Below are 24,787 nucleotides of genomic sequence, written 5' to 3' on the forward strand. Positions count from 1 at the left end.
AAAAAAAAAAAAAAAAAAAAAAAAACCCAACCAATAAATGGGCAAAGGAACTGAACAGACCATTCTCAAAAGAAGAAACAAATATATGAAATAAACAAATATATGAAAAAGTGTTCAACATCTCTAACAATTAGAGAAATACAAATTAAAACTACACTGAGATTCCATCTCACTCTAGTCAGAATGGCAATTATCAAGAACACAAGTAATAACAAAATATTGGTGAGGATGTGGGGAAAAGATTTACTGATACATTGCTGGTGGGACTGACTGCAAATTGGTGCAACCACTCTAGAAAGCAGTATGGCAATTTCTCAAAAAACTAGGAATGAAACCACCATTTGACCTTGACCTAGCTATCCCACTCCTCAGCATATATCCAAAAATTAAAACCAGCATACTACAGTGACACAGCCACATAAATGTTTATAGCAGCACAATTCACAATGGCTAAGCTATGGAACCAAACTAGGTGCCCTACAACAGATGAATGGATAAAGAAATTGTGATATATACACACAATGGGATACTACTGAGCCATAAAGAAGAATAACTTTATGACATTTGCTGGTAAAAGGATGGATCTAGAGTTATCATGCTAGTTGAAATAAGCTAATCCCCAAAAAACCAAAAGTCAAATGTTTTCGCTGATATGTAGAAGCAAGGAGGAGGGGAAGAAGAGAAGTTTAGTAGATTAGACAAAGGGAAATGGAAGAAGGGAAGAGGGATAGGGTTAGGAAAGACAGTAGAATAAATATAACTTGATTTTCCTATGAACAAATCTGAAAATATTTAAGTGCATCCCACCATCGTGTCCAACCACAAGAATGGGGTCCTACTTAGAATAAGATATATCCTGTGCTTGTACAATTTTATCAAAATGGATTCTACTGTTATATATAACTAAGAAGAACCAATAAAATAAAGCTTTTTTAAAGTACACAATTTTAACCACCCTCTGCATCAAAGTATTTACCTCCCTAACACCTTCAGGATAGTACCTGTTCTCCTTAGAAGGAGACCACTCCCTGACCCCACTCAGACGTTTGAACTGGCTCCCCATGCACCCACTGTGCCAGACTTTGGCAGACCTGGGGGGGCCCTGACACAGTCTTCTCATCTCTGCATGAGTGACACCTCATGCAGACCATGGAGTGGAGGCATCAGTCTCTCCTGAATCTACCTGATCAACTTCTATTAAAGCTTGAGGACCAACTCAAAAATCATCTCCTCCTCAGCAATAAAAGAGAATAAAATCATGGCATTTGCAGGTAAATGGATGGCGTTGGAGAAGATAATGCTAAATGAAGTTAGCCAATCCCCCCCCCCAAAAAAAATGCCGAATGTTTTCTCTGATATAAGGAGGCTGATTCATAGTGGGGTAGGGACGGGGAGGAATAGATGAACTCTAGATAGGGAAGAGGGAAGGGAGGGAAGGGAGGGGGCAGGGGATTAGCAAGGATGGTGGAATGTGATGGACATCATTATCCAAAGTACATGTATGAAGACTCAAACTGGGTGTCTCGAATTGGGTGTCAACCTACTTTATATACAGAGATATGAAAAATTGTGGTATATATGTGCAATAAGAATTGTAATGCAAAAAAAAACAAGTATATGTATAAAGACAGGAATTGGAATGAACATACTTTATACAAAGATATGAAAAATTGGGCTGTATATGTGTAATAAGAATCGTAATACATTCCTCTGTCGTGTATTTAAAAAAATAAAATCAATGTAAAAAAAAAAATCATCTCCTCCAAATGCCTCAGTCTCCTCCAGGTTTGGCTGCACCAAGCAGCCCTTGCCCCAGGCTTTACCTTTGAGCCTACAAATCAAAAAGCTCAGAGTGTGAAGTGTGGGTCCTTCCCACCCTGGGTGCTCTCAGGCATATTAACCTACCAAGCCGTCATAGTCCTCCTCTGTCAAACACGGGTCCTGAATCCTACTCCACAGAGGTCTTTGGGAGAAGTCAGTGAGCTCACGGCTTCACCCTCTTCCAAACTGTGAGACTCTCAGAAACTCTTCACCATGCGGATCCCCGAGAGTTTGCAGGACCTCTGCCCTTGAAGGGGCCCCCAAATTGTCTTGTGAATGAATGACACTAGTGATGCTGAAAAGGACCTGTTGCTAGAATTTCCCTGGCAAGCCAGAGTGGCATGGCTCTGCATGCATATCCACAGAGTGATGCTTGGGGGAGTGTTACGGCTTGGCTATGCGGTGTCCCCCAAAAGCTCCTGTGTGAGACAATGCAAGACCATTTAGAGGGGAAATGATTGGGTTGTGAGAGTCTTGACCTAATCAGTGCAATAATCTGCTGATAGGGATTAATTGGGTGGTAACTCTAGGCAGGTAGGGTGTGGCTGGAGGAAATGGATCATGGGGGGAGGGGGGCACGTGCCTTTGAGGTTTATATTTTCTCCATGGTACAGGGAGTTATCTCTCTGCTTCCTGACCTTTTGGGGACTGTAAAGGTGATTCTGCCATGTCCAGAGCTGCTTTCCTCCTCCACACCTTTTCACCATGATGTTCTGCCTCCCCTTGGGTCCAGAGCAGTAGAGTCGGCCATCTGTGGACTGAGACTTCTGAAACCATAAGCCCCAAATAAACTTCCTCCTCTAAAATAGTGCCTGTAACAGCAATGAAAAAGTTGACTAAAACCGAAAGGGTTAAAAAATTACTGCTACTCCCGCCAAAACACACCGGCTGCTGAGGAAGAAGCCAGCCAGGGCATGGGGCTTTGTGGACAGGCCCCACCCCAGGGAAGGCAGGGTGCACCCAGGGCTGGTGCAGAGAGGTCCCCACCTCCCTTCTCTCCCACTTCCTCTCCTCCTGCTTCCTACTCTGCTGACACAGATAAGGATCACCTCACCTTCTAGGGACAGCCAGGGGGAAGCGTGAGTCAATGGGAAGTAGGAGGAGGAGTGAAAGGGCTTTATGACATGCTGTGACATGACTGGGGTGACATGACTCACCTCAATTGCAGGAACCAAAGGATGTGCGTGTCCACGAGGCAAGCAACTGTGCGCTGCTGGTCTTGGATTTGGGGAACCGCACGTGTGTGTTCCTGCAGAAATCAAGGGACAAGACAGTGTGGCCAGGGATACCCTCCAAGCAATGCCCTACCAAATACTGCAAGCCTGCAAAAACTGTGCAGGTGGTGGCTGGCCAGTCACCTTCACAGTCCCCAAAAGGTCAGTTTGACCCTCCTACATCAGAAGACATCCAAAAGATGCTGCACTGGCTCCGTTTCCCCCGCCCCTCAGATCCCTGCCTCCTTCTGCAGAAGTCCCACCCAGGGACGTTCTTACTTGCACTTGGGCTGGAGGGAGACAGGGTCAGTTAACTCACCCAGCTACACCCAAGATGTTAACCTCCAAAATTGCCTATCACATTCCTTTTTGTCAGGCTTTGGGGACAAAGTGCCTGCCACCCACTCCCAAGAAGTTGCAAAGGATTCTTGAACTGCAATTGCACAGAGGAGACAGGGCTTGGACTCACCCTGACCCCAGCCCTCAGTGAACCGCAGTGCTGGGTCAGGAGCCATCTCCCCAGCCCCCTCCCTCCTTTCCTCTCCACTTAGGCTCACACTAAGGTGCCATATTTCTTCTGTGACTCCCAAGTTTCCCTGCACCTCCCTGATCCTGGGAAACTCCCAGGAAACTGCCACCACAGCTACTCGCTCTCCCGTTCCTCCTCCTGCTCTTGCTCTCTCAGAATTGGCAGGAGTCTGTGACTTGTGGCACCCTGAGGGTGATCACTCCTCTCCAGATGCTGTGAGCTCAGGGTTTCTTTCCCTTTCAGTTCGGAGCCTGCCCCAGACACAAGCCTCGCCTTCATCTGTCTCTGGATGACATCACCAAGTGTGTGGGGGTGGGGTGGGGGGAGTCTCCTATTGTTAGATGGCAGCAGAGCGCTCTCCTTCTCTCTCAGTGCCACGGTTGGGCAGCAGCATTGGCTCTGACTACTGAAAAACAAAACAGAGCCCGACGTGCAACAAGAACTCAATAGGACGGTAGGAAAGGCAGCCCCTGTCGAAAAGGGGAAGGCTTGATCCACTTCCACTGCTCAAAGCACAGTAGGCAGCAAGGGACAGTGACCCTCACAACCAGAAAGTTCCATTCTACAAACAAAGCCACCGTCGGTCTTCTCTCTTGGGCCACCAACCCACTGAGTGGTGGGTGACAGAGAGGTTCCTGACCACAGGAAGTAGCGGTTGAGACTGGTCACCAATTAGGACAGGTGGTTTTTATATATAATAATGGGGGAATCACTCTGCCCCATTCTAGTATATGAGAAAGTAGTGGGATGAGGGAGGGTCTGGGGAGCGGGGATAAATTAGGCCAATCATGCTTGCATTTTACCTCCGTGAATTGCTGGGCAAACATAAGTCCCCGAGTGAGCAGGAGGGGGGACATGAGGTGTGGGTACCCAGTTTCTGAGTCAACCTCAGTCCCAGTGTACACAGTCAAGGTACATTTGATGAAACTGAGAAAGAACTGATGATTTTAAGAGTCTCAGAGTGATTAATAAAGCCATGGATTTCATAACCCAGGCAATGAGACGAGGAGCCCAAGGAGGGGAATAAAGCTGTCCCTGAGGGTCTCAGGAAACACTCTGACTCAGGAAAGAGTAGAAAACCTGAGTCTCTCATCCACAGGAGACCAGGGTGAGGACAGAAGGGGAGGTCCAGAAAGTTAGAGCCTTGAGAAACTTCCAGAAGCATCACAAATGGTGAGACGTCTGAGTGATGAATTTTTCAGTACCAGGCCTGTGGAACACACCGTGCTCTGTCTCCCGGGGCCCTCAGTGGAGTCTGCTATTCACACAGAAGCCTCCCTGAAGGTTTTCCTACCCAAGAGCAGAGGGAGCTGTGGAAATAAAGAAAATGGGTGAATTCTCATGAGCATGAGATCCTGAGGGGCGGAAGTCTTAGGAGCCGGAAGCCATGAGGGCAGATAAGTCTCCAACACCCTCCCTACATCTTGAGGAAGGCCACTGACTTTCCATAATTTGTGGAACAATAAACCAATCTCACCTTGTTCTTAATAGTTGGGGTGTTATAATTTGGATGTGACCCCCAAAAGCCTATATGTTAAAAGACGTGGTCCCCAGCCTGTGCTGCTATTGGGAGGTGGTAGAACATTCATGGGGCAGGGCTGCTTGGAGGTCCTTAGGTCACTGGGACGTGCCCTTGAAGGCAGTGCTAGGACCTTAGCACCTTTCTGTCCCTTTATGTTTGCTTTCTGGCCAAAACGAAAGCAGCTTCCTCTGCCATGTGCTCCTGCCTTGATGCCCTGCCTTGCCACAGCCCCACAAGCAAGGGGGCCAACTAACCACCAATGGAAACCTCCAAAACTATCAGTCCAAATAAGTCTTTGCTCTTTTTAAATTGATTTTCTCAGGTATTTTGTTATAGCACAGAAAGCCAACATACCAGGTAACATCCGGGTTACATATGTCATATGAATTGAGTGCACATTTATGTTCATGCTTCCATTTTTGTTTTTTTTTTTTATACAGGGATAGGAAAGAAAAACATGGCTGTTAAAGTATTCAAACCTGTGGTGTGTCTCAATCTACAAGTGCCGGAAAATACTTGTAGCATGCTGGTTTCCATCATAGGTTCTCTGGTATGGTACTTCACAAGCTGTCCAATGTGAAGATCCTACAGGCTGATGTGTGGCCCTACTGTGTGTGGCTTGTATGCAGCTGGTGCCACATGGAATTCAACACAAGAACTCAACAGCACCCAATCTGATTTATTCCCTTTTCAACGAAACAAGCCCAAGGTGAATGCTTCGCTGCTGTTGCAATATCACACTGCTAAATAAGAAAGTTTCCAAACTCTGAATTGCTGTGTTCACTGGTTCTAGATCTGCACCAGTTCACTGATGGACATTGGTCGGGACAGCAGCTTATTTTTATACTCTCCACCAAGGGCACACAAATAAATGGTTGATTCTTGTTCTCAGGGAGTTTGCAAGCTTGGAAACACAGTCACTGTAAGACAGGAAATCACAAAATCTAGTTCTAAGGCAGAAACTGTTTATTTCAAAGTGAATTAGTCAATAACACAAATTAGGAGTTTGAGAAAACAACTTGGGGAAACCAGACAATTAGGAAAGAAAGAAAGAGAGAAAACTAGATCTAGGAAGAGAGCCGAAGAGAGGTTTATGATAGGGAGAGACCTTGACCTTGAATGGGATTTTGAAAGCTGTTTAAGATCAAGACAGTTACATCTCACTTCGAAAATGGTAAGCCTATGAGGTAATACATACCTAACTGACTCGATTTAGCCACTTCACAATGTACATATATCTCAAAACAACATTTTGTACATAAGTATGTACAATCGTTTATCTGCCAGTTAACATTCTTTAAATGACCTTAAATCCTTGCAAAGGAAAAAGAGAGAGAGAGAGAGATCAGAATAATTACAGAGAAAACTTCAGCATTATATAAACAAAGACAGAGAGGTCTGAGTTTTCTATGTGAATTTAAGGGTCAGTAAGCAGATCTGTTTGTCAGGAAAGGAAAGTTGGTTCAGAAAAATAATGAGAAAGCAAGCGGGAAGGACAGGTGGGGTCAGAATGTAGAAACACTGAATGTCAGAGATACAGCACAGGCTCATCCCGTACACTGCAGACAAAGGAGAACCAGAAGGAAACAGGGGACCACACTTCATGACGACTGATTCAGTCTATACATAATTCAGTAATCCCTGGGAGGCACAAGAGGCCGGCCTAGATGGTAAGAGTGTGCAGGATGCACCGTGGGGCAGAGAGACAGGTGTGGAGGTTAGAGCACAAGGTTAAGTTCAAACCCTCCTGCCTGAGCCAGGACAGCCAGGAAAAAGGAAGAAATGGGATAAATCCAAGAAGTGATTCCAAGGGGGGAAGAAGGTGCAGGGTATCTTTCAGTACTATTTGCATCACAAATGGGGGATGACTTCCACCACCCCTCCCCCACCCATTCGCCAGACTCCATCCATCCTTCCGGAATCAGCTCCAATGTCATTCCCTCTGCAGACCTTTCCCCAGGAGGGATCATCGACATCCTCCATGGCTTCCGACTCCTACTGTCTGTCAAAATGAATGGTTTCAAGGAAAGGTAACTTGGAAAATGGAAGCCAACCGGGCGCTTTCTAGGTTAGCTTCCTACCAGAACCTCTTCTGGGAAAGAGCAGAACGGTGTGCCAAAGCCCTGATCTTCTTGGCCAAGACTAGTTTCCACCATGGTAAAGCCCACGTTCATTGTTAGGTTCAAATCAAATAATAAAATATACACTTATACGCATGCTTCACCTCTATCTACTGTTGCGACCCCTCGCCGGCAAGGGAAAACACGACACAGGATTCTTCTTTCAGCGGTTTATTCAGGCCTTGAGTCATGTATCATCTTCTAGCGCCCGCCGCCCGAACACACCCAAGCACAGCTTAATAAAGCCCCCCGCATCCCAATCCCAAGCCGCCACGTGGATCTCTCTCATAGGGTGGTCAGGGATTGCGCGCCAACTCTCCATAAAAGGAGTTGTTTATCACAGGCCACAGTGGAAGCCGGCACCATCTTCTAATGGCGGCCACGGTCTATAAGAATGGCTTACCACAGTTCCCCCTTCTATTTTATATAACAATGCAGGCGAAAGTAGAGGTCCTATCCCACTGTGCAGAAGTGGCTGCAATGTATGGTTCAGTCCTAAGGAGGCGCCTTCCCCAGACCTGATCCCATATCAGCCGACGCCTTTTTTCGTAGGGCGGGGCGTGGACGTCAAACCCGCATGCAATAGGACATGCTTTCCTTGAGGTCCGTTGAGGGATCACTCAAGTGCAGTGCCTTGCCTCGCATCCTGCATCGTGACGACAGCGAGAAGAAGGATAACACAGGTAGCCTGGTAATAATGACAAAATTTAAGTTGGCAACACAATCCCTAAGCCCCAAAGGAAGGTAAAGAGTCTGTAGCCGAGAAGAAAGACCAGTCCTGAAACCCATCTGCGTGCAATGGTAACAAGACCTGCAGAGTGCAAGGGCTATTCAGCACTGGGAGAGAATAAGGAAGAGGACATGCCAATCCCAGTGCAATGTGAAACTAACTTGGGGTGCAATGGCCCTGCCCAGAAATCACTGTTTAAGATGTGCAAGCCAGATTTGTGGAGAAATGCCATTTTCTAAGGCCGCAAGAGCCTGTACAATCATAGCCTTTTCTTGTGCATGGCGAGTTTTAAGGCGACAGAGAAGCCACAAACAAAGTATAACACCGAAGCAACACATTGCCCCAAAAATGCCCACTCCCACCCATTCCTTAAAGAAGGAAAAGGCAGAGGATAGCCAACTGGTGAATTGACCCAAAGTCACTGGTTCGACACGGGTACTATTCAAAACAGCAATCTGAGTTAGTTGAGACTGGATCAAGTTTTCTGCTTCCATGGACCAGGTTCCGGATAGATACTCCCCGATGATGCGGGAGGCATTTCTGGAATCATTAAATCTGACAGAGGTTATACATAAATGCGCACGTTGATCGACACAACCCAAATGTACTAGATCAAACAACTCCTCAACTTGAGCTTGAAGCAGATCTATCCTTTGATTAGCAGCCAGAATCCCAGATAAAATGTGTTGATTAATTCTACTTTGAGATTCAAGTATGGTGGATGTTTGTTGAATAACCTGATTAATAGTGGCAGCAGTTTGTACCTGGCTGGCCATGGCTACTCCAGCTGTAACTGCTGCAGCAGCAGATACCGCCACAGCTGTCACTATAGCTGCTTTACATTCTTTAGTACATTGTTCAAAGACAAGTTGTTTAATCAAGGGCATTGCTCTATCAGGGTCACCAAAGATTTTTCCTCATGTAGTTGCTCAAGAACAGCTTGACCCTCACTCACAGCTTCTTGGCATTTACTATCTGCTATACATCCTCTAACTAACTTCCAAAGTGGTATAACACCACCCTCTAAGGTGCCTTGCTCACGAGCGAAATCTAGATCTTTCCCTAATTTGTCCCAGCTAGGAATCGTAAGACTCCCTGAAAAAGCAAACCAAGGAGCTGCTACATCAGCTTCTCTCAAAAACATCTGCAAAGTGCTCTGCTTTACCTTAAGTCCTTTTGAACGTAGCAACCCATCTAGGGCCAACAAAATTGGGCTTGAAGAGGTAGCGCCCATAATGTCTCCAAAGATATAATGAAAGTGAAAGTACAAAAATCCCCGCTCTCTCCTTTTCTACAGAGGAGCGTCCCGCTACTTACTTGCGGATTCCCACTTACCTGGGAACTTACTGGTGCACCACCCTGACTGCTGAAAGTTCTGGATCCTGGGTTCGAGGAATATTGTTCCCCGTACGGGCCACCAACTGTCGCGACCCCTCGCCGGCAAGGGAAAACACGACACAGGATTCTTCTTTCAGCAGTTTATTCAGGCCTTGAGTCATGTATCATCTTCTAGCGCCCGCCGCCCGAACACACCCAAGCACAGCTTAATAAAGCCCCCCGCGTCCCAATCCCAAGCCGCCACATGGATCTCTCTCATAGGGTGGTCAGGGATTGCGTGCCAACTCTCCATAAAAGGAGTTGTTTATCACAGGCCACAGTGGAAGCCGGCGCCATCTTCTAATGGCGGCCACGGTCTATAAGAATGGCTTACCACAATCTACAAATAAACTAATATAAAAAATAATATCTAAGAAAAAATAACTTTATTGTCTTGGTCTATTGTGACACTACCCTGTGTCTCAGTTGACAGCATTAGGGAAACACTAGGGGACAAGGAACAGCAGGTGCAGGAGATAAACTGCTTCCTTATCATGGGGCTGTGGTTTGGATAGGGGTTGAGTGGGTCCACTGAAGCTTTGCATGTTGGAATCTTGGTCCTCAGTGTCAGGGGGTTGCAGAATGAGTTGGTTCAGGAGAGTGGGCACCTCCCCTGAATCTTTCTGGCTTCCTGTCTTATCATCTATAACTTCCACATACACTCCTGGCATTTCGATGTCGTCTGCATGAAGCCATCACTAGAACCAAGCAGAATCTAGTGTCATGCTATTGAACCTCCTGAACCTTGAGCTAAATAAACCTCTTCTTTATGGATTACTCAGCCTCAGTATTCTATTGTAGCAACACAAAGTAGACTGACACACATGTTAATTCCCCAACTCCTCCGTGGTCTGAATTGGTCAGGAAGGAGTCATGGGATACCATGAACTTCTAAGATTCCCATAAGAATCGTGCTCAGTTATAGACACTGTCAGGTATCAGGACACTGCAAACACTAAAAGGAAGATGAAAATTATTTGCACAAATCATGATAAGTCTGGCCAGGGTTGATTTCTCTTATGGGTCATACTTATCTTTTGATAAACTAAAATATATACAAAGTCATTAAGTGCTTTATACATATGGGCATATATAATAAGTATGATTCTGTTTATGTGTGTATGTGCATGTATAAACACATATAGGTGTGTTTGTGTGTGCGTATATTATGTCTGTACATATATATATGTCTGTATACCCGTATATACACACACAGACACACATATGGATACATCCTCAATATAAATCTCAAAATAACTCTTTAGGTTCTTAAAAGCAAACATGGAACTCTAACAAATTAAATTTAAATATTGTGGTTTTATATTAGCAAATAGTTTTATATGAACATTAAGGAAAGTCTTTGTTTCCTACAAAAAAGTAATGGTTCTCCCAGCTTGGGAGGTGGGGGTTCTGGAGAAGAGGACAGTGGTCACCCCTCTGTCCTATGGAATGCTACCCCAGGTTTTGCAATCCAGGGGGAGAGGCAGGGTGTCTTCCCTGAGGCTGAAGGGGGAAGCCCAGAGTGGAATTCAAGCAAATTAAGCCACCTAAAGGGCACAGAGGGGGAGGGGGAACAGCCAGGGTCTTGGGAGTGAGCGGGGATCCTCCTGGAGCCCTCGACCAGCTCTGGTGTGTGCTGGCACGGTGCGGTGTCGAGGGGTTTGGTTGGTTTGGTGTGGCACACTGTGGAAACACGGTGTGGTCTGGGTGGTGTGGCCTGGTTGGGGCGAGGTCGGCATGGCAGCTGTGACAAGTGGAACCACCAGACAAAAGAATCAGAGATAGGATGGAGCGGGTGAAAAACCAGCCTCTATCTCAGAGCAAAGCCTGTCCAAGGAAGGGACATGACCTTAGTCCTTGGAAAAACCCACAGAGCACTCTTAAGCACATTCCCACCCTGCTAAGTTGTTTATCTACAAATAACAGGAGAGATCTGCTGCGCCAGGTGTCCCTGACTCAGTCAGGCTAGGTGGGGACCCATAGCAGCCCCCTAGCAGCCACCAATCAGCATGAGACAGGGAAATACCTGGGATGCCAGTGGTTTATGGTGGTTGATAACAATTTGGGAAACCATGTAGTTCAGCACGTACACCCCTCTTGGCTCAAACCAATCAGTTCAAGCGAATCCCCCTTTTGTACTGACCAATCACCCCTACCCAACTTGTTCCCGCCAGTGAATGTGCTAATCATGTTTTAGAGTTGTTATTTGATTTTCCCGCGGTGTGTGATGATTTGCTATGATGTATGTGGGGGTCCCTGCCTTCTCCAAAGAATGTATAAAACTGCTGCAAACCCTGGGCTCGGGGCCTCTCAGCGTCACCAGTTGCTGTGTGCACGCGGAGGACCGAGCTAGCTCGCAATAAACACCTCTTTGCTGCTTGCATCGATCTTGGGTCTCTGGTGGTCTTTGGGGGTCCTGAATTCGAGCATAACAGGGGTGGCTGGGGACTGGACTAGAAGGGCCAGCCCAAGAGCTAAGGGAAAGACCTGGGGACCCTGGGGCTGGCAGAGGCATCCAAATCTACCTGTAGGTGGAGACGGAGGGTCTCAGTCTGCAGAGGTGAAGGAACCCTCAGATGACGCCATCGCGAGCCGCAGGAGGGGCCCAGAGGGTCAGCACAGAGCCCCCAGGTTCTCACGCCCTCTCACACGCACACCCACACACCCAGGTGTTCTCACACACACGGTTTTGCGAGTGTGATCACGGAGCACAGGGATGGCAGCGCTGGGCTGGCCATCTTGCTGGAGAGATGCACAGTTAAGTCTCGAGGAGAACCCGGGGGCATCATGAGGGGGTCCGGCCAGCAGCCCACTCTGTCCCAGACTGGACCATCGTGGCTTCCCCGGGCTCCTCCAGAAGCTCAGCCTCTCTGACGGGGCCTGGGGAGGCTCTGAAGTGCGGGCACCTCTCTGCCAGGTGCACCTGCATTGGGGGTGACTTCCCTGGCCCGCCCAACTGGAAGACACCCAAGGGGGGATCCAGGCAGGGACGCTGGGGTCCAGAGCACCCACCAACCTGCCCAGTCTGCCTGCCCTGTGCTGGGGCTGTCCCCTTCAGCACAAAGGCCCTCGGGACGGTGCTCTCCTGACCCAGCAGTGGGAACTCTCTTCCCCTCATGGTTTGGGGAGACCTGGCAACTGGTTTTCAAGTTCTCCTTGGGTTCCTCCCTCCCAGCCCGATCCCAGGGACCGTGGCACCACATGAGCCTTTGTTAGAGTCTGTAAACCAGTCTGGATGGCGCCTGGCATTTTGCCAGAGGGAGTGGTTTGTGAAGTGACGCCAGCGAGCCATGAAGTGTGGAGATTCCTTATTGGTTGACTGCTGTATCTAGTTTATGTTAATTAAGATAAGCTGTGTGGAATGTATATACACCCCTCCTGTCCTACAATAAACGGCTCCCACTCCTGCCCCTGGGCAAAAGCCCCCGTCAAAGCCCTCTCCTGAGCCACCGTGGAGGGAGCAGAAAGGCAGCTCGAAGCCCTGGGGCCCCCATCAGCCTGGTCTCCTGCCATGGATTGCACAGGGCATGGCCCCCACGGGCTCATGGGCTCAGGGCTTGGTCCCCAGTGCAGTCAGGTTGAGAGGTGCGGCTCTTGAGAAGGGACTGGCCCCGAGGGCTCTGACCTCACCAGCAGATTCGTCCAGGGATGCATTGATAGCTGAAGGGTGATTGGGAGGTGGCCTAAACTGCAGGAGTGGGACCCAGTTGGAGGGAGTGGTTCCCTGGGGCATGCCTTGGGGGACTGTGTCTAGTCCCTGGCCTCTCCCTCTCCCTCTCTTCCCCCCACCCTCTCTGCTTCTCAGTCACCCTGAGGTGAGCAGCTTTGCCAGGTCCTTCCATCGTGAGGCTCTGCGTCACCACAGGCCCCAGGAACAATGCAGCCAGCTGACCTTGAACTGAAACCTCTGGCACCAGGGGCCCTAATGGAGGTTTTCTCTTTTAAGTTGTTTTTCTCAGGTATTTTGTCACAGCTACGGAAACCTAACACATGTCTCATAGATCTCATTCCAGAGAGCTTTGGACACAGGCATGGCACAGCCTGTCACAGCATGGAGTGGTGTGTCCTGGCAGGCACAGCAAGTTGAGCCAACAGGCAGAGAACCAGATAGGGACAGACAGTGATGCCATCAGAGAAAGGGATGGTCCTGGAAAGGGCCAACAGAAGAATTCACCAGAAATGTCCTGTAGGCAGCTAGAGAGAGATGTAAGATCAGTCCTGGACGTGTGAACTGGAGACTGGAGTCTTCCTCTTTAGGGCCAAGGGATGTCCCTGGACAGGAGGGCCACGTGCTGAGCCCAGAGCTCTCCATATATTCTCTTACGGAATCCCACCAACAAACCTGGATGATGGCACACAAGAAAGTGAAGCTCAGAGAGGTAAAGTGTTTTGCCTGAAGTCACACAGCTGAAAAACGAGGGAAATATATCCAAACTCAGGAAGAGTTCACCCCTGTTTCCCTTCTATTTCAGAAGATTCCCTATAGGCATTCAAGGAGAATGGGGGAAAGATGATAGTTATTGTAACTCATCTGCACCAGTTACAGTAACATTTGATGGCAGGTATAGAAACCCCAAATAGAGGCTTCAACAAAATATGAGTTCACAAGGCTACTGAGTAGCCTATCAGGAAGGGCCACTCACATTATGTTCCAGGAGTCATTGTGAGGGCCAGCAGCCCTGGAGGCTTCCTCCTTTTCCCTTGATTTAAGAAGTTAGAAAAGGGCAGAGCTGGTATGGCAATCCCCCACGGGATGAGGTACCCAGGTTCTGTTTAAATTTCTACTCTAACATCTTCATGCTCACACTTACAAGATGGCTGTTGACACTCCACCCATCACACCCATACTCTCAACAGAAAGAAGCAGTAAAGTCAAAGAGCAAAAAGAACAGACTTATTGAGGCAGATCCCTTGCAACTGCTTTCCTGAAATCCAGAAGCCCACCTAGCTAGCTACCTCCATTTCTACCTCATTATCCAGAATTGTTCTTTTCTTATTTAAGATGGTAAGAACCTGGGAGATAGAGCGTCTTTAGCTGGACTTATTGTTGACCCCAAATACGACTTGGGTTCTGTTCGTGAGTGAGAAGGAGAGAATGGAGGTTGGAGATCCTTCTTGCAAGATCGTTTCATCACCCCGTTACACCTGGGTGCTGTGTTGCCAAGGGGCAGAGAACTCACAGGAGTCAGCCCCAGGCATGGAGAACCCAGCATCCATCCGGGGAACAGCATAGTTAAATCCAACAAATATTCATATCAAGGATGATTCAGGGTCAGAGAATGTAGACAATGGGGTTGAGGCCATGCACATCCTCATTGAGGGACTAGATCATGGGCAGGGCACCCTCACTAGGACAGGACCATTAGCCAACAGGGAGGGAGCAGGCCGTGGGTCCACCATGGTGTCTAGCTTCCTGGAGTTAAAAGTTCTAAAAGGAATCAAACTTGAAGTTTTCATCTTTGCAGGAAACATTGTCTATCTGCTCTGCACAGCCTGTACTCCAAAATTCTGGCAGAAACTGTCGCTTGGGTTTAACTTGACCAGATATCCATCCTTAGCAATATCCAGAAGGTCTTATAATAGGTTGAATTATGCACCCCCCCCCAGGCAAAAAAAAAAAAAAAAAAAAGTCCATATTTTAAGTACCAAACTCAAATTCCTCAGAATATGACTGCTTTTGGAGATAGGTCTTAAAAGAGGTAATAAAGTTAAAAATGAAGGCATGATCCAATAGAGGTCTGACCCAATAGAACTGGCCACCTTAGAAGACAGATTTGGACACAGACACACAGGAAGGAAGACTACGTAAGGACACAGGGAGAAGACAACATCTATAAGCCAAAAAGAATGACCTTGGGGAAAACCAGCCCCATTGAGATTCATCTCCGACTTTCAGCTGCTAGAAACTTGAGAAAATAAATTTCTGATGCTTGATATGCCCAGACTGTGACACTTTGTTATAGCAACTGTAGCAAACTCATGCATGTGTATTGACAAAAAAAAAAAAAAATCCCTGAGAATTATTGAACATAGACATTCAGAATGCAGTTGACTCAAGAATTAACTTAAGCATAATTCTTCACATATCAAGCTACAATTCACGCCCAGCAGAGTTGTGTGATTTTTTTTTTTTTTAATTCCTCATCACTAGAAAAACAGACCCGACTTGGGAAAATGTCTCTTAGTTTGGCTCCATTCTTCCCTTCTGTCTCATCCCTTCTTGCACTGGGGTTGTTAAAACCACTCACTCGAATCCTTCATCTCATTGTCTGCCCTGCTTCAAAGCTCCATCTTGAAGCCCAGAGCTCCCCTCAGCTGCTGACTCTGGTTGAAGCCAGACCTATGCGGTGCTGAAATGCACCATGATCTTCCCTCTCTCAAGGCGTTGTTTGCTCCTAGTGTTCCAGGGGCAGCTGCTCGTTAGCTGGAAAGGGCTTCTCCCCCACTTGTACTTTTCAGCTTTGTTGCTCTGAGCATAGAGCTCTGATCTGTCTTGTGATTTTTGCAGCAGGAAAGGAAATACCCAGCCCTGGCATTTTGGGTGAAGAAAGAAGCTTCCCGTTTGGATGCTATCCCCTGCCACCAAACAATCCTCCTGTTCCTCAGCCATTGTTGGCTTGAGGATACTTCTTATTTGGCCGGGAGAGGGGGGAGGCTTGAACTTGGGTGAGCCCCATCCCCAGCCCTATTTTGTATTTTATTTAGAGACAGGGTCTCACTGAGTTGCTTAGCACCTGGCTTTTGCTGAGGTTGGCTTTGAACTCTGGATCCGCCCATCTCAGCCTCCAGAGAGGCTGGGATTACAGGCATGCACGGCAGCACCTGGCTTGATGATGCTTTTTATTTGATACACCACCCCCTTCTTTGTCCCAATGTAACTATTTTATACCCACTAAGTGCTGGAGCTCTGCCAGCTCTTCTTTGTTAGCCATTTTTTAATTCAAATATCTGCCCAAGGAGAGAAGGAGAGCTTCATAAAAAAAAAAAAAAAAAAAAAGGTCCAGCAGCACAGAGCTGAGCGGAGCCCAGAGCCTCACCATCTCCTGAGGACAGAACGTGACTCCACAGCTAGAACATCACCCCTGCTCCAGCCCCTTCTACCATATACATTTAGACCTCTGGCTTGTCTTTAAGAGAGGAGATCAACTAAATAAATAGATTAAAAATAGCAGAAGGGATATTGAAAGCCCAGCATGGTGGCTCACACCTGTAACCCCAGCAACTCCAGAGGCTGAGGCAGGAGGATCTAAAGTTTGAGGTCAGCCTCAGCAACTTAGCGAGGCTATAAACAATTTAGCAAGACCTGTCTCAAAAATTAAAAGGGGGCTGAGGATGTGTGGCTCAGTAGGTAAGTGTCCCTGGGTCCAATTCTAGTACCAAAAAAAAAAAAAAAAAAATTAAGAATATATTTTAAAGTTAACAAATGCACCATGAAATGGTGGGGGAAAAAAGATAAAATCAACAAAGACAGGTGGTAGGAGCTGGGAAATTTAAAATGCATCACTAAATATTATATGCAAAATGATCACATAAAAGGGGTAGAACAGTCACTGCATTCTTACAGACATGATGTTTGTTAATAAAAGAGCCCAGGAAAAGAAGATAAAGCAGTAAATAAGAGCCGGTGGGGCCCGGGGAGGCTGTAGCTCAGGAGCAAAGCGCTTGCCTAGCATGCATGAGGCACTGGGTTCGATCCTCAGCACGGCATAAAAATTAACAAATAAAATAAAGGCACGCTGTCCATCTACAACTACAAAAAAAGAAGAACTTGGGGCCAGAAGAACCTCAGCTCCACAGCGAGGCCTTGAGGGACTGTCTCTGCGTCCCCTGGGGCAGACGGTGACGCCCAGAGGTGGTTTCCTCTTTGCTCAGGAAGCCACCCCCTCACTGCGCCTGCGCTGGCGGCTGAGCTCAGAGTGGAAACCTCAGCGCTTCCAGGTGATTTCCCTGCGGCCCAGCCAGCGTGTAAACCCCACACCCAGTTGGCAGGCAGGATAATTCCTCCACAAACAGACAGGCCACCTGCCAGAGTGGGGCTGGGGCTCGGAGCAGCTAACCGAGGAGAATATAAATCTGCTAATGAGGCCCTTTCTAAACACACACACACACACACTGTCGCAAGGGGAGGGCTGCGACTCACCAGGAGGAAAGAAGTCTAAAGAGCCTTCTGGGAGAGCTTCTGTTCCCAGCTCTATCCCTGACCAGCTGCAGGACTGGGGCCAGTCAGTTGTAGCCCCAGGAGCCTCATAAGCAAATGAAGGAAAGGAACCCCAGGAGCCCAGAGGTGGTGGCTTCCCTCTGCCATGCAGTGGGCAGATGCTCTCAGTTTCCCCAGACTGGCTGGGGGGCTGCCCTTGCTGCCCTTGTTGACCCCATCTATGCCCAAAGCAGACCCTGCTTCCTGCAACCCAGAGTCCCTGGGGCCTAGGAGCAAGCCCCTGCCCAAGAACCCCGTGGGTCTGCTCAGGAGGGCAGGTTCCCTGCAGCTGTCAGCACCAGAGACCCCAAGCACTGGCCCAAAGGTGCCAGGATGCGGGCAGCAATGTCCAGCCTGGGAGATGAAGCAGATGTGCAGGAAGGAGCCTGCTGGTGTCTTCAACTGTGAGCAGGAGGAGTCAGGGAGTTGGAGCTCCAGGAAGGGAGGGTCCAGGTAGGGGGCAGAGCTGCAGGTGGCGCTGGCAGACAGGAAGGGAGGACCTTCAGGCTGCGGCTTCAGTGTAGCTGATGTGGCCAACACTGTAGAGCTACCTACTTCCCCCTTTGCAGAAGGCCTCTGCCCAGCAGCAGGGAGCATGATCTAAGGGCAGCCCGCATGTGGCCTCAGTGGCACTGCTCCCAGAGAAGCCCACATACTGAGATGGCCCAGATGCCTCAGCCCAACAAGGACAATTCTCCAGCTTTTGGAAGATTGTGCCCCGGTTTGGTTTCTCTCTGCCCAATGCTGCTTCCTCCTCAACCTCCATCGCAGACCCTGCTCCTGGAGAGCACAACCAGGAGCTCTGAAGGCTCCACTGTGACCCGCAGTCCCCAGCTCCACGGCTGTGTCTCCTGGAGTCTCTTCAAATTAAGAGTCTTTTTCCCATATTTTTATTATTTTTTTATGTATATATGAGAGCAAAACGCATTACAATTCTTATTACACATATAGAGCACAATTGTTCATATCTTTGGTTATATCACACCAATTTGTGTCTTCATACCTGTACTTTGGATAATGATGTCCATCACATTCCACCATCATTGCTAACCCTCTGCCCCCTCCCTTCCCCTCCAACCCCTCTGCCCTATCTAGAGTTCCTCTATTCCTCCCATGCTCCCCCTCCCTATCCCACTATGAATCAGGCTCCTTATATCAGAGAAAACATTTGGCATTTGTTTTTTGGGGATTGGCTAACTTCATTAGCATTATCTTCTCCAACATCATCCATTTACCTGCAAATGCCATGATTTTGTTCTCTTTGATTGCTGAGTACTATTCCATTGTGTATATGCGCCACATATTGATGCATTATAATTTACACATAATAGTGGGATTTGTTGTTACGTATTCATACACTCACATGATAAAACAATATGATTCGTCAATATTGTTCCCCAGTATTATCCCTTTCCCTTCCCTCCTCCTTCTCCCTAGTCCCTTTCCTCTACTGATCTCCCTTCTATTTTCAGATATTCCCCTCCCACCTTTTCCCCTCTTTTCCTCTCTAGTTTCCACATAAGAGATTGAAACATAAGGCCCTTGACCTTCTGAGTTTGGCTTATTTCACTTAATATATGCTCTCAAGTCCCACTCGTTGTCCTGAAAGTGATATAATTCCATTCTTTGGGACTGACTAAACCCCATTGTGGAGACAGACCTCATTTTCTTTGTCCTTGCCCATTGATGAACACCTGGTTCTGTAATTGGGCTATAGTGAATTGTGCTGTTGTAAACATGGGTGTGCTGTGTCACTGTAGGATGATGACTTTAATCCCTGAGGATAAGTACCAAACAGCAAGAGAGCTGGGTCACAGGGTGGTTCCATGCCTCGTCTTTTGAGGACCCTCCACACTGATTTCCATAATGGCCGCACTAATTTACAACTCCACCAACGGTGTTAACAGTGTTCCTTCTCCCCACATCCCCTCCGGCATCTACTATTGTGGGTATTGTTGACTGATGGCCATTCTGACTGGGGTGAGATACAATCTTAGTGTAGTTTGGGCTTGCAGGTCCCTAATTGCTAAAGATGTTGAACTTTATTTCATTTATTTGTTTCCATTTGTGTTTCTTTTGAGAAGTTTCTGTTTAATTCATTTGCTCTTTTACTTATGGTGTTTTGGGGGGTTCTTTATATATGTTAGATATTAATCCTCTGTTAGAAGAGTCGCTAGAAAAGCTTTTCTCCCATTCTGTGGGTTCCCTCTTTACATTCCTAATTTGATGACATCCCATTTATTAACTCTTGGCATTATTTCCTGAGCTGTAGGAGTCCTGTTGAGAAAGTCATTGCCTGTGCCTATATGCTGGAGGGTTGACTCTAAGTTTTCTTCTAGGGGCGGCATGGTTTCTGATTGAATTCTGAGGTCTTTGATCCATTTTGAGTTGATTTTTATGGAGGGTGAGAGATGAAGGTCTAGTTTCTTTCCTCAACATATGAATAACCAGTAGTCCTAGCACCATCATTTAAAAGGCTGACTTGTCTCCAGGGTATGTTTTGGATCAGATGACTGTATCTGTCTGGGTTTGTCTCTGTGCCTTCTATTCTGTACCATTGGTCTGTGTATTATGCCAGTACCATGCAGTTTGGGTTACTATAGCTCTGTAGTATGATTTGAAGTCAGGTATTGTGATGCCTTCAGCATTGCTTTTTTTGGCTTACAATCATTTGGGCTATTCAGGGTCTTCTATTCTTCCAAATAAACTTTAGGACTATTTTTTCTAGTGCTGCAAAGAATGTCATTGGTACGTTGATGGGGATTGCATTGACTCTGTATTGCTTTTTGTAACATGGCCATTTTAACAATATTCCTCTCCATGAACATGGGAGGTCTTTTGATCTTCTAGTGTCTTCTTCAATTTCTTTATTCAGTGTTCTGCAATTTTCACCTCCTCGGTTAGATTTCTTCCTGGGTGGAGGTGTTTTAGGCTACTGTGAATGAGATTGTTTTCCAGATTCCTTTCTCAGCAGATTGATGGTTGGTATAGAGAAAAGCTATTGATTTCTGTATGTTGACTTTGTATCCTGTCATATGTGCACCTGACAGCAGCTCACAAGAATCAACTGTGTGCATCTCACCCTTAACTCTGTGTTCCGTGGTGGGGGTCGATAGCTGGAAATCAGCCATGACTGGAAATATTTACACCATGGAAATAGATAAACACAACAAATCAGCACCTTCCCGTGCACCTCAGACTGGTTGTTAATCATTTACCAGCACTGTTTATGGACAGTAGGACTAAATCATTCATCAAGACCCACTTTATAACATACGGTGCAGACGGGAGAAGTTGGAGGAGAGAAAAAATTAAGGAACCTGCAGAAGAAGGAGGAGACGTTCTGAGACGTTCTTGGATGCCTTGTTCTTACGGTGTGGAATTGAGCTGGCAGCAACAGCAGATGAAAACCCCAAAGCTGGCATTCCCCACAGCCTGGAGGACCTCTGCTCAGATTCGTGGCATTGTGAGGGCAGTAGGCAAACTCTCCCTAATTCAGGTGACCACAGACTTTGCACACACAGCCCAGAGACAGTGTGTGGTGTTGTTTCCTTAGTAACATACCAGACGGCCATCTTAAAACCCAAGTCTTCAACTCACTGTCTCAGTCTGAAATGTTGCTGATCCATAATCCAAGGGAGGAGAGCTGTAGAAAGTGCTGGCTATGATTTTTAGAAAGCAAAATCTTTCAAAAGCCTCTTTAGTGAGGGCTACACATTTATTTGACAAATAGGGGCTCAATGCCCACCGAAAGTTCTTTTTAGTTATACATACCATTAGGATTCACTTTGACATAATTATAAAGGCAAGAAACATAATTTGCTCTAATTCAGTCCCCAGTACTGCCCTCCTCCCTCCCTCTGCTCCCTTCCCTGAACTCTGTTGATCTTTCTATTTACTTTTAGTTTTGCTGTTGTTGCTGTTGTTTTCAGTGAGTGTCTTGTGGATGTACCTGATGCTGAGATTCACTGTGGTATGCTCAGTATGCACATAGGGAAGTGAGGTCAGGTTCACCCCACTGTTCTTCCCTAACCCCATCCTTCTCCCTCCCCCTCAGGCCCCTTCCTCTAGTCGACCAATTTTTCCTCTGTTTTGATGGACTTCCCCCACCTTCTCTCTTTCTCTCTTCCCTCCCTCCTTCTTTTGGACTAGCTTCTGCATAACTGAGAAAACATCGCTGAAGGCCTTTTGCTGGTGAGGACAGCAACGCAATGAAGTCATCTGTTTGGGTCCAGATGCCCCACAAAAGGGGCAGAATAAATTTACTGTCCTTTACATGAGTATGGAGAGAAATTTTCCATGAGGCTAGTCCATTTGCCTCTGAAAGAATTGTTCCTGGCGCGAGGCAATTCAGCCACTTCCTAATGGCATTCAGATATGGCTCATAGTGGAGACATAATAGACACTTGTTAAATGAATAAATGAGCCAATCTTAACTTTCAGATAACCAGGGATGATTAATTCTGCCTCGGGCTATGTGGAATGAATAAACACTTAAGAGATCACCAGGGACCTATGCAGGAGCTGAGAGTGTGCTCATGGACACGAGAGGAGGACATATATATTAAGTAAAACAGGAAGCTCGCCAGAGACCCAAGTCAAAACTGGAAATGCCGGCCCAGCTGGATAGCTTGAAGGTGACAGAGATAGGAATGGACTTTTCCCATTTACATTTTCTTTGTTCTTGATTATCAGAGGCAATAACAAATTTAAAACTTCCTGGAAAATGGGAAAATGCAAGTTATAAAGTGAAGGCCTTCCATGATGACTATTAAAATCTTTCATAAAATCCTAAAGTCAGGATCTTTTTTTAGAATTGATGATTTTAAAAAAAAAGACACAGAATTTAGAGGAAATAGCATTTATTTGGGAAACAAAGAATTGTAATTTGGATACAATGAATCAAGGCAGCCAAACCGTGTCCCTTAAGGCAAGTGCAGAAGAGGGTTTTTGTTTTTGTTTTTTGTTTGGGGGGTTGTTTGTTTTTTTGTTTTTGTTTTTTGTTTTTATAGGGGATTTCCACAGTTGTTGTTTTTGGAGACAATTCATTGACTGGGAAGAAATCCTAAATTGCAAACCCATTCCGATTGATCAGTTAATTAGGGTACTCACAGATGAGAGATGTGGTAGCTATTGCCTTCAATGGATCATCAAAGTTTTATTGCAATCGTCTGTGGTTTAACCTTGAGAAGGTGTAACAAAAATCTTCCTGTGTCTCCGGTGTAGAAAAATCTTAACCTTTATTACTTCATTTTCTTTCATAGAACCCCATGCATCCGAGACAGAACTCTATCCTAACCTTTGAGCGGCAGACTCCAGGAAAACAAAGGGAAGTTATAGTGGAAGGAAATGGAATGAATTCGGTTGCTCTTAATGATAAAGATGTTGTCGTTATAGACACAGTTCCAGATGTTGGCGACATTTTAACAGACTATGACCTCTTCAAAAGAGTGCCTTCGGGGGCTGGGGTTGTGGCTTAGTGGTAGTAGTGCACTTGCCTAGTATGTGTGAGGCACTGGGTTCGATCCTCAGCACCACATAAAAAATAAACAAATAGGGCTGGGATTGTGGCTCAGAGGTAGAGCACTCCCCTAGCACGGGCAGGACCCGGGTTCCATCCTCAGCACCATATAGAAACAAAGGCATTGTGTTGTGTCCATCTACCCCTAAAAAATAAATATTAAAAAAAATTAAAAATAAACAAATAAAATAAAGATGTTGAGAGAGAGAGAGAGAGAGAGAGAGCCCTCTTCCTTTTAAGGATACAGACAAGAGGGAAAAAAAAAATCTACCTGTGCTTTTACAATTCTCCCAAGGCCACAGTGGAGAGATGGCCTCCCTGTCCCATAGGTCATGACACCCTGGTGTGCCCAGCTGCCCTTTTGGGTCTTGCCACATGGAGAGCGCCTTTCTGCCCGGTAGGGTTGTAGTGATCCTGATGTTCAACCTCAAATGCAGAAACAAGTTTGCCCTAGCCCAGCTCTTCATGAACTCCCTGATACAGGAGGCAGCTAAGGAAAACCATGTACCAAGGAAAAAACTTCTACATTCCCATGGAGAAGACAGATGGGTCAATTTGGAAATGAAGCATAAGGGCCAGTGGTGCCAAGAGCCCTGGGAAAGAGCACTGTGACACTTACAGGATTACAAAGCCACTTCTCTCCTTCCTGGGGTCAGGCCAGGGTCTGCAGCCAGGACCTCCTACCCTCCTTCCAGTCGGTCCAGCCTCAGGGCATGTTATGGTGTAGATGGCTCAAGCACAGTGGTTATATGTACTATCTGAGACCTCCCAGGGCAGAGGAATAAAAATTAGACCAGTAAATTGAGTACAGTCGTGGGCTGCACTACAGTGTTTCAGTCAACCGTGAGCCATGGATACAGCAGCGGTACCCTAAGATTATCCTGGAGCAGAAAAGTTCCTATTGCCTAGGACCTTTACTGAGCCTTTTCTTTCAATACGATTGGATCCACAAGTACTGCTCTGTTACAGTTGTCTACAGTATTAAGTACATTAACCTGCCGTACAGGTTTGTAACCTAGGAGCAAGACGCTCCCATTTAGCCTCAGTGTGTAGAAGGCTAGACCATCTAGGTTTGCAGAGGTATACTCTGTGCTGTTTGCACAAGATGAACTTGCCTAACGATGCATTTCTCAGACTATATCCCCATCATTAAGCAATGCATGACTGCACTTCATCTGTACAAAGAAACTCTGGGCACTAAGAGTAGTTAACCCAAGAGTTTCTGGAGTCTGCCAGAGTAGAAGCCCAGCTCCCACAGGGGGTGAGATCCATGCAGGAGCAAGGAGAGCAGCCCAGTGGTTGAAAGGGAGGAAAGAGTCAGCAGCGTTGACGTAGGCATGAGTACCCTCCAGGGTCCCATGTTAGGCCAAATTTCCAAGGCTGGCTCTTATTCCAGACATTAAGAAATTAATGGGGTTAGCTGGGCGTGATGGTACATGCCTGTAATCCCAGTGGTTTGGGAGGCTGAAGCAGGAGGATTACAAATCCAAAGCCAGCCTCAGAACTTAGTGAGGCCCTAAGCAACTCAGAGAGACCCTGTCTCTAAATAAAATATTTTTAAAGGGCTGGGGATGTGGCTCAGTTGTTAAGCACCTCTGAGTTCAATCCCTGGTACCAAAAAAAAAAAAAAAAAGAGGCAGCAGGGCTAACAGAAAGAAAATACTTGGTTAAAATAATAAATGCAAGTTAGGAAGTTCAGAGATGATTCTTGAAAGATTATAGAGAAGATAATGCCTGAAAGGATTAAGCTTTAAAA

At 46.7% G+C, this 24,787-nt stretch overlaps 1 long non-coding RNA gene across 3 annotated transcripts in view; it reads right to left on the bottom strand.

Moving 5' to 3' along the window:
- The window catches only part of LOC125615566, a 28,474-nt gene extending 10,533 nt beyond the window's left edge, over window positions 1–17,941 (bottom strand). For 2 of the 3 annotated variants that reach the window (XR_007346183.1, XR_007346182.1), the window contains exons 1-4: window positions 17,454–17,941; window positions 13,488–13,655; window positions 2,979–3,070; window positions 2,460–2,572 (exon numbers count right to left, since the gene is read on the bottom strand). This is a non-coding gene — a long non-coding RNA (uncharacterized LOC125615566). Of the gene's footprint in view, window positions 1–2,459; window positions 2,573–2,978; window positions 3,071–3,592; window positions 4,548–13,487; window positions 13,656–17,453 lie in introns of those variants that run through there. The other variant, XR_007346184.1, reaches the window with a different exon arrangement.
- Window positions 17,942–24,787: the final 6,846 nt, after the last annotated feature.

The sequence above is a fragment of the Marmota marmota genome, unplaced genomic scaffold (genome assembly GCF_001458135.2).
Source record: "Marmota marmota marmota unplaced genomic scaffold, marMar, whole genome shotgun sequence".
NCBI classification, from domain to species: domain Eukaryota; kingdom Metazoa; phylum Chordata; class Mammalia; order Rodentia; family Sciuridae; genus Marmota; species Marmota marmota.